This window comes from Panthera pardus, unplaced genomic scaffold (genome assembly GCF_024362965.1).
Source record: "Panthera pardus isolate Hobbes unplaced genomic scaffold, ASM2436296v1 HiC_scaffold_3, whole genome shotgun sequence".
Taxonomy (NCBI): domain Eukaryota; kingdom Metazoa; phylum Chordata; class Mammalia; order Carnivora; family Felidae; genus Panthera; species Panthera pardus.
In genome coordinates, this window is record NW_026526876.1 from 12863293 (window position 1) to 12876189 (window position 12897).

The window sequence follows — 12897 nt, forward strand, 5'->3', positions numbered from 1 at the left end:
GGCCTCCACCCGAGAAGGAGAAGGTGGCGCACCTCCTGTCCCACTCCAGTGGCAGTGACTTCTCCGCTCCCTGCCCTCTCTGTCCCTCTGTGCCACGTACCCCTGCTGGTTCCTACGGTCACGCTGGCCTGGCAGACAAGAGGGGCCGCTGTGACGGAGCTGGCAGGGGTGCACGCGGGGACTCTGCCCCGGAGACCTGCTGGCTCGGGAACCAGCGGGCAGGGGGTGCAAGGCAAGGGGCCTCTGCTCTCAGCTGCGTGAGCCCTGGGCAGTCCCCCATCCTGCCCCTGCAGCCTGGACTCCCCTGTGCTCCTCCTCCCTCCCGCTGAGTCTCTTGCTCATCGGAGGAATTCTTTTCTTCTCTCTCAGTTAAAGGGGTTTCCTTTCTCAGAGGAGCAGGGAGCCAGGGCTGGGGCACTGGCCACACAGTCCAGGTTCTGTCAGTGGAGGGGCCACACAATTTGAACATGTGTGTATTCAGTGAATCTGCATGTGTGACCCTAAATGTCTTTTGTGTGTGCTTCTGCTACAATTATGGCTATAGAAAAGTTGTGTATGCACACGGGTGGGGGCTGGAAACTCAGAGCAGTAAAATCCGTGCATTGGGGAGATGGTGGTTCTCCGGAACATTTCTGGTGTCGCCGTGGCACCTGTGCAATAAACCCAGAACTATGATGATGATTTTAGAAAGCACCATGGAGTGAACTCAGCTTAAACTTTCTTCCTAAATAGTGGGTGTGATTGATTAGAGACATATTTAAAATCAACCTGACTGGATTATTCCTTCTATATAATAAAATACACCCATTTAAAGTGCACATTCAGTGGGTCTGACAAACGTCTGCACCGTGTGAGGACCGCCTCAGTCCAGGCTACCATTTCCTTGTGCTGCTTCACACTCGTGCCCGGCCCCTGGAAGCAGCTACCAATGGGATTTCTTTAGATTAGTCATGTAACTATGGAGTCATCTGTTCTTTCCACCCCTGAGGGTTTTTTCCTGTTCTAGAACCTCATAGAAATGGAATCATACAGAATGTGCTCTTGTGGTTGGCCGTTTTTGCTCAGCATACGCTGAAATTCGTCTGTGTTGTTGCTGACATCAGCGAGTCAGGCTTTTTTGCTGCCAAGCTGCATGTTCCAGGGTGCACCTCCTGTAGGTGCCCGTCGGGGGACAGTGTTTGCCTACCTTGAGTACAGACACCATGGAAGTTTGTGCGGGTCTTACCGTGGACACGTACGTCGTTTCTCCTGATCAACGTTTAGGGACAGAGCTGGTGGGTGATGTAAACACACACGTTTGCCTTTGTGAGAAACTTTCGAACTATTTTCCAGAAGGATGAACCATTTTACAGTCCCGGCGATTTAAGAGAGCTCCAGTTGTCCCGAGTTCTTACCCAACACTTAGAGTTGTCTGTCTTTGTGATTTGAGCCCTGTGGCATGCCTGTGGGAATGTCTCCTTGTAGGTTTAGATTGCATCTTCCTGGTGACTAAATGTGCTTGCTGTGTCTTCATTTGGGTGCTGACTGATCACACATGTCTCTTCCTGTGTGAAGTGTCTTCCAAGTCTTTTGACTTTTTTATTAAGTCGTTTGTCTTGGTCTTGAGTTTTAAGATACAGATTCTTTCTCCCAGTACATGGCTTGCCTTTGTTTTCATTTCTTAAAAGTGTTTTAATGAAGAGAAGTTGTTCATTGTGATTAAGTCCATTTCATCAGTTTTTCCCATCAAGATTTGTGTTTGTGTGTCCCTTCTAAGAAAATAAGAAACCTTTATCTACACCAAGACTGTCTCCCTGTTTTTTCCTAGAGTTTTATTATTTTGTCTTTTACACGTAAGTGTGTTACCTATTTTGGGTTAATCTCAGTGTGTTGTGAAGGAGGGATTGCGGTGACAGTCTCCCTCCCCTAACCCAGTCCCAGCACCTGGGCTTGGCATCTCTGTTGAAGGCCGAGTGGCAGACACAGCATGGGTCCCGTGTCTCTGTGCTCATGTTCTCCTTCACGCTGCCTTCGTTCACGTGGCATAGTCATGCTGAAAAAAATCAGGTATGGTTAAATCTTCCAGCTGTGTTCTTCCTTTTCAAAGTTGTTTGTTTGTTTTTAGGTCTTTTGAATGTCTGCAAACATTTAGAATCTGCTGTCAAGTCTACTTGGACTTTTATTGGAATTGCATTGAATTTGTAGATCCATTTTGGGGTCTTACTGATCCTGAATGTTCTAATCCATAAACATGGTACACCTCTCCATTTATTTAGGCCTTCTTACGGTTTTCAGAAATGTTTTGTAGTTTTCAGGTTACAGGTCTTTTATCTTAACAAAATACATCACTAAGTATTTTATGGCTTTTGGTACTATCAGAAATTAGTATGAAAAGTGAATCCCCCAGTTTTATTGCTGTAATGTGCTAAATTACCTTATTAGTTATAGTACGTTTTTTGTTTGTTTGTTTTTTAATTAAGAATTCACTGTGAAGTGACGAACAGACTTTTACGTGTTTCTGTCTGACTGTGAGCCTTTATCCCCTGTTCTTGGCTCGGTGTAATGGCTAGGACTCTGGGGCAGAGTCCTACAGAAGTGGTTCTGCTCAAAACTCTTGTGTTTGTGTCATCACTTACACTACGAAGAAAAACGCATGCAGAGAAGAGCACCAGATGTAAATGTACAGCTCAGCGAGTTTCATACACCAGGTATTTGGGTAGCCACGCTGGAAGCCCCTTCTTGCTTCTACCTGATTACCTTCCTTATTCCCCCCAAAGTTAAATACGCTCCTGTTTTCTGAGGTGATAGTCCTGCCTTTTTCTGAACTTTTATAAGTGGTGTCATTTATAGTTTTTTGGATCCAGCTTATCTCACTCTATAGCTTGCCTTTTCGCTCTCTGAAAGCTACCTAGTGATGAATAGAGTTCTTAATTTTAAGGCAGGTCAATGTAGTAATCTTTTCCTTTACAGTCAGTCCTTCATGCCTTCTTCTTGAGGTATTTTTTTCCTACTCTTAGGCGCTGAAGTTATTCTCTTAGTTCCAGATGCGTTATTTCTTTTTTGCCTTTTATATTCTGATCTAAACTTCACTTGGAATTGCTCTTGTTCATTTTTATTGAAGTTCAACACATACCTAGTTCAGGGCGCAGGTCGTAAGTATGCAGCTCGCTGAGTTATAGGAAACTGTGCCGTCCTGCGTAGTCATCTGCAGGTGCAGGGCTGGAGCATTGCCAAAGTCCCACACGCCCTCTTGCTCCTTGTCAGAAATCCCATCCTCTTCTCCACACCCAAAGTTAGTTTTGTCTTATTTTGACCTTTATATAATTCCTTATGTCGTCTTTTGTGTCTGGCTTATCTTGCCCAACATTACATTTTGGAGATTAATGCTGGTTTTTGTGTAGCAGCATTTCACTACCTTTCATTGCTGTGTGATAGTACAATGTATGGCGAGGCCACCTCCACCCTTCTGCTAGCTGGACATTTGGGTGTTTGAGTGATGTTGCCAGGAAATGCTTGTACATCTCTTTTGGCACATGGCCACTGTACATCTGCTGGTCACACACGTGGGGAGGGACTGGCGTGCCCGCAGTGCTGTACTCACCTGCAGCAGGCACTTGTCCAGTGGTATGAGGGTGTGCTACCTGGCCTGTCTCCTCCCAACCATTCCTGTGACTTGTCTTCTTCACTTGAGTCATCTGGTCATCACATGGCAGTACCTGTTTGTGGTTTTAAATTCATTTCCCTGATGGCTGACAAAGTTGCAGGTAGATATTTGGATATTTTCTTCGTGTACAGCCTGCTCATGTCTCTTGCCCATTTTTTATGATGTTGCCTCTTTTTTCTTCAATAGGAGTTATTCAGATGTGTCGGATACAAGTCCTCTGTTGAACTTATGAATTACAAATAGCTCCCCCCACTGTGTGGCTTTATCTTTTATTCTTTTAGTAGAGTTTTAGATGAATAGAAGTTTCTAATTTACTGCAGTCCAGTTCACCAATTTTTTCCTTATTGTTAGTGCTTTTCCCCCCAGTTGTGAAATTTTTGTTTACCTCACTCATGAAGATATTTTTCTATATCATTCTCTAGAAATTTTATTTGTTACTTTTCCCATTCTGATCTACAGCTGATCTAGAAATCACTTCTGTTTGCATGTGGGTAGAGGTCCTGAATGACTCTTTCTCGTAGGGATTTCCAGTGGGTGTAGCATTGTTCATTGAAAGGAAGGTCCTTGCTCAGCAGCTGTCCAGTGTGGACGTGTGTAGGGCCTGTTTCTGGCCTCTGTGTTCTGTCCAGTCAGGCTATTGGTCTGTCCTTTGCCACATTGCAGCTTTAGAGAACAAACACAGTGTGGTTTGATTCTGTAAGCCCCCTTATTCATCTACTTCAGTACTTCTAGCTATTTTTTTCTAAATCTTTTTGCATTTTTATATAAATATTAGAGTCATTTATTAATTTTCAAAGCATCTCCAGTGAGGATTTTGATTGGAATTATGTTGAATCCATAGATCAGTTATGGGAGGACCGACTTCTTTATGGTATTTCGGTTTCCTAACAGTGAACATATGTCCATTCTTTTACTTACCTCAGTAGCCGTGCATGGCTTCAATCCTTTGTTAAATTAATTGCTTGGTATTTGCTTTTTTAAAAACATTTTTTTCAGCTTACTGAACTATAATTCATATAAAATCCACCCACTTAAAGTGTACAGTTTGGTGGGTTTGGTGTGTTCACAGTGTTGTGCGGTCATCACCACGGGACACACACCCCCATTAGCTCCTGCTCCCCACCCCCAGCTCCCAACCGGGCACCACTGGCTCCCTTTCTATCTCTGTGGCTTGCCTGTTGTGGACAGTTCCTACAAGTGGAACGAACACAGTTTGGTCTCTGTGACCAGCTTCCTGTGCTTTTCCATCACATTGCAACCAGAGTCAGAGCTTCATTTCTTCCTGTTATAGGGTCATGGTCCACTGTATGCATGGACCACCTTTACCTTCTGATGGCATTTGGGTTGTTTCCACCTTTTGTCTATTATGCATAACGCAGTCATGAACATTCCTGTACCAGTTCCTGTGTGGACAGATATGTTCAGTTCTCATGGGTATAAACCCAGGAGTGCTGTGTTGCTCCATGTTTAACATTTTGAGGAATTGCCAGACTGGTTTTTAGAGGAGCTGCACCACCTTACATTCTCACCAACAATATAGGAGAATAATTTGATGTTTTCTGATATTGTAAGTGGCATCATTTAGAGCATTTTGTAGATCTAGAGAAATTAATTTTTATATATAGAGAGAAAGTAATTTAATTTTGCGTATCAATCTTGTACTCCGAAACCTTGCTAAATTTACTTTTAATTCCAATGTTTCTCTGTTGATTATTTGGGTTGTTTATGTATACATTTTTCTTCTTTCTAAGCCTTGTGCTTTTTATTTTATTTTATTTTTAATTTTATTAATGTTTATTCATTTTTGAGAGAAAGAGAGACAGAGCATGAGCAGAGGAGGGGCAGAGAGAGAGGAAGACACAGAATCTGAAGCAAGCTCTAAGCTCTGAGCTGTCAGCACAGGGCCCAATGCAGAGCTCAAACTCACAAACCATGAGATCATGACCTGAGCCGAAGTCGGACACTTAACTGACTGAGCCACCCAGGCGCCCCTTATTTTTTTCTTTTTAAGACAGAGTGCTAGCAGGGGAGAGGAGCAGTGGGAGAGTGAGAGAATCCCAAGCAGGTTCCACGCTCACTGCAGAACCTGATGCAGGGCTCAGTCCCATGACCCTGGGACCATGACCTGAGCCAAAATCAAGAGTCACTCAACCGACTGAGCCACCCAGGCGCCCCTCTAAGCTTTGTGCCTTTTATTTATTTTTCTTTCTTTTCTTTAAAAAAAAATTTTTTTTAACGTTTATTCATTTTTGAGAGACAGAGTGTGAGTGGGGGAGGGGCAGAGAGAGAGGGAGACACAGAATCTGAAGCAGGCTCCAGGCTCTGAGCTGCCAGCACAGAGCCCAACACGGGGCTCAAACTCACGGACTGTGAGATCATGACCTGAGCCAAAGTCAGATACTTAACCGACTGAGCCACCCAGGCGCCCCTTATTTATTTTTCTTAACTTGAGTCTCTAGTAAATTTTTAATTTACATCCAAGTTAGTTACCATATGGTGCAACAATGATTTCAGGAGTAGATTCCAGTGATTCATCCCTTACGTGTAACACCCAGTGCTCATCCCAACAAGTGTCTTCCTTAATCTACCTTCCCCATTTAGCCCATCCCCCCTCCCACAACCCCTCCAGCAATCCTCTGGTCTCTATATTTAAGAGTTTATGTTTTGTCCCCCTCCCTGTTTTTATATTATTTTTGCTTCCCTTCCCTTATGTTAATCTGTTTTGTATATTAAATTCCTCACATGAGTGAAGTCATATGATACTTGCCTTTCTCTCACATACTAATGTCTCTTAGCATAATACCCTCTAGTTCCATCCACATAGTTGCAAATGGCAAGATTTCATTCTTTTTGATTCCCAAGTAATACTCCATTGTGTGTGTGTGTGTGTGTGTGTGTGTGTGTACCACATCTTCTTTATCCATTCCTCCATCGATGGATATTTGGGCTTTTTCTATACTTTGGTTATTGTCAATAGCACTATTATAAACATTGGGGTGCATGTGCCCCTTCAAAACAGTACACCTGTATCCCTTGGATAAATACCTACTAGTGCAATTGCTGGGTTATAGGGTAGTTCTATTTTTAATTTTTTGAGGAACATCCGTACTGTTTTCCAGAGTGGCTGCACCAGTTTGCAATCCCACCAGCAGTGCAAAAGAGATCCTCTTTCTCCACATCCTCACCAACATCTGTTGTTGCCTGAGTTGTTAATTTTAGCCATTCTGACAGGTGTGAGGTGGTATCTCATTGTGGTTTTAGTTTGTATTTCCCTGATGATGAGTGATGTTGAACATTTTTTCATGTGTCTGTTAACCATCTGGATGTCTTCTTTGGAGAAGTGTCTATTCCTGTCTTTTTCCCATTTCTTCCCTGGAATATTTGTTTTTTGGGTGTTGGGTTTGTGATAAAGTTCTTTATAGATTTTGGATATTAACCCTTTATCTGATAATGTTGTTTCAAATATCTTCTCCCATCCTGTTGGTTGCCTTTTAGTTTTGCTGATTGTTTCCTTCACTGTGCAGAAGCTTTTTATTTTGATGAGGTCCCAATAGCACATTTTTGCTTTTGTTTCCCTTGTCTCCAGAGACATGTTGAGCAAGAAATTGCTGCGGCCGAGATCAAAGAGGTTTTTGCCTGCTTTCTCCTCTAGGATTTTGATGGCTTCCTGTCCTACATTTAGGTCTTTCACCCCTTTTGAGTTTATTTTTGAGTATGGTGTAAGAAAGTAGTCCGGGTTCATTCTTCTGCATGTCGCTGTCCAGTTTTCCCAGCACCACTTGCTGAAGAGATTATCTTTATTCCATTGGATATTCTTTCCTGCCTTGTCAAAGATTAGTTGGCCATACGTTTGTGGGTCCATTTCTGGTCTATTCTGTTCCATTGATCTGAGTGTCTGTTTTTGTGCCAGTACCATGCTGTCTTGATGATTATAGCTTTGTAATATATCTTGAAGTCCGGGATTGTGATGCCTCCAGCTTTGGTTTTCTTTTTCAGGATTGCTTTGGCTATTCAGTGTCTTTTCTGGTTCCATACACATTGTGGTGTGGGATTGTTTGTTCTAGCTCTGTGAAGAATGCTGGTATTATTTTGATAGGGATTGCATTGAACATGTAGATTGCTTTGGGGAGTATCGACATTTTAACAATATTTGTTCTTCCTATCCATGAGCATGGAATAATTTTCCATTTTTTTGTGTCTTCTTCAATTTCTTTCATAAGCTTTCTATAGTTTTCAGTGTACAGATTTTTCACCTCTTCGGTCAGGTTTATTCCTAGGTATTTTGTGGTTTTTGGTGCAATTGTAAATGGGATCGATTCCTTGATTTCTCTTTCTGCTGCTTAATTATTGACGTAAAGGAATGCAACTGGTTTTTGTGCATTGATTTTATATCCTGCAACTTTACTGAATTCGTGGATCAGTTCTAGTGGTCTTTTGGTGGAATCTTTTGGGTTTTCCATATAGAGTATCATGTCGTCTGCAAAGAGTGAAAGTTTGACCTCCTCCTGGCCGATTTGGATGCCTTTTATTTCTTTGTGTTGTCTGATTGCTGAGGCTAAGACTTCCAGTACTGTTGTTGATTAACAGTGGTGAGAGTGCACATCCCTGTCTTGTTCCTGACCTTAGGGGGAAAGCTCTCAGTTTTTCCCCATTGAGGATGATATTAGCATTGGGTCTTTCATATATGGCTTTTATGATCTTGCGGTATGATCCTTCTATCCCTACTTTCATGAGTATTTTTATCAAGAAAGGATGCTGTCCTTGACATTTTGTCAAATGTTTTCTCTGCATCTATTGAGAGGATCATGTGGTTCTTGTCCTTTATTTTATTGATGTGATAAGTCACATTGATTGTTTTGTGGATATTGAACCAGTCCTGCGTCTAGGTATAATCTCACTTGGTTGTGGTGAATAATTCTTTTAATGTATTGTTGGATCCAGTTGGCTAGTATATTGTTGAGGATTTTTGCATCCATGTTCATCAGGGAAATTGGTCTATAGTTCTCCTTTTTAGTGGGGTCTTTGTCTGCTTTTGGAATCAAGGTAATGCTGACTTCATAGAATGAGTTTGGAAGTTTTCTTTCCATTTCTATTTTTTGGAACAGCTTCAAGAGAATAGGTGTTAACTCTTCTTTAAATGTTTGGTAGAATTCTCCTGGAAAGCCATCTGGCCCTGGACTCTTGTTTGTTGGGAGATTTTTGATTAGTGATTCAATTTCTTTACTGGTTATGGGTCTGTTCAAATTTTCTATTTCTTCCTGTTTCAGTTTCGGTAGTTTATATGTTTCTAGGAATTTGTCCTTTTTTTCCATATTGCCCATTTTATTGGCATATTAATTGCTCATAATATTCTCTTATTGTGTTTATTTCTGCTGTGTTCGTTTTGATCTCTCCTCTTTCATTCTTGATTTTATTTATTTGGGTCCTTTCCTTTTTCTTTTTGATAAAACTGGCTAGTGGTTTATTGATTTTGTTAATTCTTTCAAAGAACCAGCTCCTGGTTTCATTGATCTGTTCTACTGGGTTTTTTTGTTGTTGTTGTTTCAATCCCATTGATTTCTGCTCTAATATTTATTATTTCCTGTCTTCTGCTGGTTTGGGGTTTTATTTGCTGTTCTTTTTCCAGCTCTTTAAGGTGTAAGGTTAGGTTGTGCATCTGAGACCTTTCTTCCTTCTTTAGGAAGGCCTGGATTGCTGTATACTTCCCTCTTATGACTGCCTTTGCTGCATCCCAGAGGTTTTGGGTTGTGGTGTTATCATTTTCATTGGCTTCCATGTAGTTTTTAATTTCCTCCTTAACTTCTTGGTTAGCCCATTCATTCTTTAGTAGGATGTTCTTAGTCTCCAAGTATTTGTTACCTTTCTAAATTTTTTCTTGTGGTTGCTTTCGAGTTTCATAGCGTTGTGGTCTGAAAATATGCATAGCAAGATCTTGATCTTTTTTTACTTGTTGAGGGCTGATTTATGTCCCAGTTTGTGATCTGTTATGGAGAATGTTCCATGTGCGCTCGAGAAGAATGTGTACTCTGCTGCTTGAGAATGAAATGTTCTATATGTATCTGTTAAGTCCATCCAGTCCAGTTGTCATTCAGAGCCATTGTTTCCTTGTTGATTTTCTGTTTAGATGATCTGTCCGTTGCTGTAAGTGGGGTGTTGAAGTCCCCTACTGTTATGGTATTGTTTTCAATGAGTTTCTTTGTGTTTGTGATTAATTGACTTATATATTTGGGTGCTTCCACGCTTGGAGCATAAATGTTTACAACTGTTAGTCTAGTAAATTGTTAACTAGAAGTCATGACAATGGCGTTTTCGTCTCCTTTGCAATCTCAGAGAGTGCACTGAACCCTTTCACTGTTAAGTATGCTGTTTGCTGTAGATTGTTGTCATACCTGTCCTTAATAAAGCTAGGGACGTTCTCTTCCAAAGCTGAAGAAAGAGTAGATGCCCCAGGCAGAGGAAGGGCTCCTGCCACTGTGCCTCCATCTGGACTATATCCCCCAACAACCCCTCAGGGCCTGCCCCTTGGGCTGGAAGACCCCCTGCATCAGCGCAGATATTTCCTCCAAGTCTTTTCACCTTCTGGTTATTCTGCACACAAATTTGAAATTTTGATGAAGCCTGTTGGTCAGAGTTTTCTTTCTATCACTTGTGCTTTGTTGTCAGATGTAAGGATTCTTTGCTTAACTCAGGGTCACCAAGATTTTTCTGAGTTTCCAGTTTTAGCTCTCACATTTAGGTCTGTGGTCTACTTTGAATTCCTTTTGTGTATGGTGGGGATTGATGTTCATTTTTCCCTTCCAGTACCAGGGCCCCAGCCTTTGCCTTGCCTGGGCCATTCCTCTGCTTGTGGCTCTGCCTGTGTGGGTCTGCACACATCCCCGGGCCAGGTGGTAGCTCTGTGGCTGTGAGTTTTGAATCAGAAAGCATAAGATCTCCATCATGTTTCTTCTTTTGTCAAGACTGCCATCGCCATTCTGGGTCTTTACTTCTCCATGGGAATTTCAGGATCAGCCTGCCAGTTTCCATAAAGACACAAGTAGAGGTTTTGGTATGTATTGTAGTGAATCCATAGGTCAATTTGGGGAGAACTGTTTTGTAATATTGAGTCTTCTGATCCACTAATGCATGCTGTCTCTTCTGTTCATTTAGATCATTCACTTGTTTCAGCAATGTTTTCTGATTTCCACTGTACAAGTCTTGGCACTTCTTTTGTTAAATGTATGTCTAATGGTTTTATTCTTTGATGCGATTATGAATGTATTATTTTATTTCAGATTATTTGATGCTAGTGTATAGAAATACAATTGAATTTTTGAACTGTAAATTGTATTTATTTTTTATCATTTTATGTTGTTTCATCACAGCAAGTGTGCCCCTTAATCCCCATCACCTACTTCACTGCCTCCCCTCCCTTCTGATGACCATTAGTGTGTTCTCTATAGTGAAGAGTCTGTTTCTTGGTTTGTTTCTCTCTCTCTCTCTCTCTTCTTGTTTTTTTTGTTGTTATTTTTTTTTTTTTTTGCCTTTCTCATTTGTTTCTTAAATTCCACATATGAATGAAACCATCTGGTATGTGTCTTTCTCTGACTTATTTTGCTTAGCATACTATACTCAAGCTCCATCCATGTCCTTGCAAATTGAAAGACTTCATTCCTTTTTATAGCAAAGTAATATTGTGTAATATATATAGGTCTTACACCTTTATCCATTAATCAGATGATGGACACGTGGGCTACTTCTGTAATTTGGCTATTGTAAATAATGCTGATATAAACATCAGGATGCATGTATCCCTTTGATAGTGTTTTTGCATTCTTTAGGTAAATTTCCAGTAGTGCAATTGCTGGATCATAGGGTAGTTCTATTTTTAACTTTTTGAGGAATCTCCATACTGTTTTCCTCAGTGGCTATACCAGTTTGCATTCCCACCAACAGTGTAAGAGGATTCCCCTTTCTCCACATCCTCACCAACACCTGTTGTTCCTTGTGTTGTTAATTTTAGCCATTCTGACAGGTGTGAGTGGTATCTCAGTGTGGTTTGGATTTATATTTCTCTGATGATGAGTGATGTTGACCATCTTTTTTCATGTGTCTGTTTGCCATCTAGACATCTTCCTTGGAAAAGGGTCTATTCAGTCTTCTGCCCATTTTTAATTATGGGGGGTGTTGAGTTTTATAAGTTCTTTATAGATTTTGCATACTAACCCTTTATCAGATGTGTCATTTGCAAATATTTTTTTGCCTTTATTTCCCCACAGTAAACCTTCTCTGATGTGGTCTCTTCTCTCTTTGGTTGTGTCAGTCTTCAGGTTGATTTCTGGGGTATTTGGGGTGATTTTGGTCTAGTTATGTCCATGGGATGAGGTGTGCCCAGGGTTCTCCTACCCTGCTGCCACCTTCCTCCTCTGAGTCAGTTGCCTTTTAGTTTTGTGGATTAAAGACCTAAATATAAGACCTGAACTCACAAAAATCCTCCAGGAGAAAAGAGGCAGCAACCTCTTTGACCTCAGCCCTAGCAACATTTTTCTAGGCGTGTCTCCTGAGGTAAGGGAAACAAAAGCAAAAATAAACTCTTGAGACTTCATCAAAATAAGTTTCTGCACAGTGAAGGAAGTGGTCAACAGAAATACAATTGATTTTTGTGTTCTGATCCTGTATTCTGTGACCTTGCTGAACTTGTTAGTTTAGTATTTTTTTGTGGATCCCTTAGGGTTTTCTGAATACAAACTCATGCTGTCTGCAAACTGAGGCAATTTCACCTCTTCCTTTCCAGTCTGGGCGCCTTTTACTTTCCTTTATTGTCTGATCCCACTGACCAGAAGCTCATGCGGTGCTCTGGGCACAAGGGCAGATGTTTTCCCTCATTCCCAGTCTCAGGGAAGACCTTTCGTTGCCCACCTTACAGACGTTAACTGTAGGGCTTTCGTAGATGCCTTTTATCAAGATGAAGAAGTTCCTTTCTATTCCTATGTTGTTGAGAATTTTTATCCTGAATGGCCACTGGATTTTGTGAAATCCTTTTTCTGCATTTATTGAGGTCATCAGGTAGCAATTATTCTTTTTTTGTCAACATAATGTATGATATTAATTGACTTTCAGATGGTGAAGCAACCTTGCATTCCCAGGGATATCCCATTTGGTCTGGAATAAACCTTTGTACTTGTTGCCGATTTGGTTTGCGAATATTTTGTCAAGCACTCTTTCATCTATGTTCATGCGTCATATTGCTCTGTAGTTTTCTTAAGTTGTCTCTA

The 12897-nt window shown here is 41.2% G+C and overlaps 1 protein-coding gene across 11 annotated transcripts in view; it reads left to right on the forward strand.

The window, feature by feature from the left end:
• B3GNTL1 (UDP-GlcNAc:betaGal beta-1,3-N-acetylglucosaminyltransferase like 1) overlaps positions 1-12897 on the forward strand; it is a 93023-nt gene that overhangs the window by 25619 nt on the left and 54507 nt on the right. The gene's annotated exons all lie outside the window — the stretch shown is intronic.